Raw genomic sequence first — 3,594 nt, forward strand, 5'->3', positions numbered from 1 at the left:
ATTCAATGATTATTGCTTAAGTATAGGTGACATGAATGGCAGCAATGATACAAGGGACATCAGGGTGAAATTAGAAATACTTGCTGTATTAGGGTTTTCCAGAGAAACACAGTGAATAGTATTTTTATACCTATAAATAGGAGATACATAATATATATATATATATATATATATATACCGGGGGTGCCAAAAAAATGTATACAAGTGGACACTTTGGTCAACATTGCTCAAGCAGTACTTCGCCGTAATCAGAAGTGTCTGGATGCTGATGGTAATCACTTTGAGCACATCTTGTAATTGCAGAAGTCGAAAGTGACTTGTATTCATCTTTTGTTATTGGTATATATTGAATACTATAATTTTAATAGTTTTTTCTTTTCTTAAAATGTGCATACATGTTTTTGGATATATATATGAAATGAAGAATTGGCCTACACAATCACACAGGCTAAGAAGTCCCAAGATCTGCCACCTGCAAGATGGAGACCCAGGAAAGACAATGGTGTAATTCAGTCTAAGTTTAGTTTGAGTCCTAAGACCTGGGAACTAGGGGAGCTGATGGTGTAAATCCTAATTGAGGAAAAGATGAGATGAGATGTTCGATCTCAGGGGTCGGCAAACTTTTGAGACAGAAGAGCCAATCCTGTCCCTCACAACAATTTAAATATTATTCGAGAGCCATAAATATATTTTTACATAATCACCATTATGTGAATAATATCCTTTAAAATTTTTATAAATGAATCTACAATAGTTTTATTTTCATTTTCAATTTTACTTCAGAGCCACATGTACGTACCCGAACAGCCATATGTGGCTCCCAAGCCGCAGTTTGTCTACCCCTGTTCTAGCTCAACCAGTGAGGCAGGAAAGGAGAATGGATTCTTCCTTCCTCCACCTTTTGTTCCATTCAGGCCCTCAACGAATTGGATGTTGCCCACCCATATTGAGGAGGGCAATTACTTTACTGAGTCCAGCATTCAAATGTTAACCTCATCCTGCAACACCCTCACAGATACACCAATAAAAAATGTTTAATCTGTGCAACCTTGGCCAGTCAAAGTGACAGATAAACTTAACCATTATACTGAGTAATTATAAAATACTTGCAGTACCCATGAAGTGGTGTGGTGCTATTTGAAAGTGTACTTGGGGACCAGCCGGGTGGCGCAGTTGGTTAAGAGTGCGAGCTCTGAACAACAGGGTCACCAGTTCAATTCCCACATGGACCAATGAGCTGTGCCTGAGCTGAGCTGCCACTGAGCTGCCAACAAGTGGTAGGATGGCTCAGCTGGTGAGAGTACGTGCTCTTAACAACAAGGTTGCCAGTTCTACTCCCACGTGAGATGGTGGGCTGTGCCCTCCCGCTCCTGTCATCCCCACAACTAAGATTGAACATGGTACCTTGAGCTGAGTAGCCACTCAGCTGGTGAGAGTGCCTGCTCTTAACAACAAGGTTGCCGGTTCCACTCCCACATGGGATGGTGTGCTGCATGCCCCTGCAACTAGATTGAAAGCAGCGACTGGACTTGGAGCTGAGCTTGCGGCCTCCACAACTAAGATTAAAGGACAACAACTTGACTTGGAGCTGATCGGTCCTTGAAAAACACAATTTTCCCCTTCCCCAATTCCCCAATAAAATCTTTAAAAAAAGAAACTGCACTTGGATTAGTTGTAAATGTATATTACAAATGCTAGGCAACCACTAAAAAAAAGTAAAACTGTGGTAGCAATGCCAACTTCATAGGTGCCATGGGTGTCAATTGCCAAGTGCTTTAGAAATTCTAAGATAAAATGTTTGAGAATTACATGACCTAACACATCCAATATATATTTTTATTATTATTATTAAACAATCCCACTGTGAACATCCTTGAGCACATGTGGTTAGAGTGGTTGAGTCGCGGGGTTTTCAGGGGAACCTCCACTCTCCTGGGAACTCCTGCAGTGTTCTCCATCCTCACTGATATCTCTTACCACCAAACTTTTAAATCTGGGGATATGAAATGACATATCTCATTTTAATTTGATTTCCCATAATTATTGAGTTGATCATGTTTTCATGGGCTCATTAGCCTAAACTTCCTCTTCTATGAATTACCTGCTGATATGTTTGCTCATTTTTTTTCTACTAGTTTGTTTGCCTTTTTCTTACTGATTTGTAAGAATCCTTTATATGTCCTCGATAATAAACCTTTGTTGGCTCAGTGTGTTATAAATAAATATATTTTCTCAGTTTTTTGGATCTCATCTTTTCACTTATTTATGGTACACGTTAAATTTTTATAACATAAACTGCCCTTGTAAGTGGAAATAAGATACTTGCAAAAACATGCTATATAATCCAGGCCTCTGAACTATTATTCCCTGTGTTTACTGCTTTTGTTACTGTTATTTGATTTCTTTTTCTTTATTAAAGAGTATACATGCATAGCACAAAATTCAAAATTTACAAAATGACAATTATAAACAATAAATCTTCTTCCTTCCTCTGTTCCCCAAGATATTCAGTTCCTTTCCCCAACACAAACACCAGTGCTAATTTTGTTTTGTATCTGTGAAGATAGACCATATATTTATAAACATTTATACATATATTTTATACAATATATTCTTTTTTCCACAAAAAATGGTAATCTACTAAACAATTCTATTCCTTGCAGTTTTATTATAAAATATATACCTTAGAAATACATATGTGTGTGTATTTTTAGACAATCCAGATTAGCACAGTACACAGAGTGGCTTCCTTCTTTTTCACACCTTCCTCGAATTGCACATACATGAGAGAAACTGTAGCCTAGCAAGAATATGTCAACTCTACAGCCTAAGTTTGAGTCCCAGCATCTCTCTGTATTAGGAGTGAGTTAGCTGTCCTCTCTGTGTCTCAGTTTTCCCTGTTGTAAAAAGAGGATAATAAGGGTCCCTACCTCATATATTTGTTGTGAGCGTTGACTTAGACTATATCTGTGAAGTGCTTACTATAGTATTTGGCACACAATAAACATTCAAAAAACCTCTTACTATTCTCACAAACCATATTTTATTTACCCAATGCTCTATTAAAGAGCATTCGAGTTACTTCCAATTGTTTCTATTATAAATAATACTGTCATGAATGTCTTTGTACCCAATCATTTTGTTCATGTATGTGTATACTTTAGGATCAATATATAGAAAACATATGGCAGAATCAAAGGCTATATGACTTTCTTAGTTAGCTAGATATTGCTAAGTTACCATCCAAAGAGTCGGTATCAATTTACAGTCTCACCAGTAACGTAGGAGAGTGAAGTTTCCCTATGATTTGCTAACCATGTGATATCAAACTTTTCTTTGCCTATTTAATACATTGAAAAAATTGGTATATTATTATAGTTTATATTTGTCTTTCTCTTATTATGAGTAAAGTGTTTTCATCTGTTTAAGTCATTTTTTTATTTCCTTTTTTTGTGAAGTTTCTTCATTTTTTATTAGTCCTTAGTCTTTTTCTTTATTGATGTATATGATATTTCATATATTTAAAATTTTAGAACTTTTATATATGTCAAATATTTTTTGAGTTTTAAGTTTTGTCACTTTTCTATGTTTTTA

This window comes from Hipposideros armiger, unplaced genomic scaffold, assembly GCF_001890085.2.
Source record: "Hipposideros armiger isolate ML-2016 unplaced genomic scaffold, ASM189008v1 scaffold_1397, whole genome shotgun sequence".
Classification (NCBI taxonomy): Eukaryota; Metazoa; Chordata; class Mammalia; order Chiroptera; family Hipposideridae; genus Hipposideros; species Hipposideros armiger.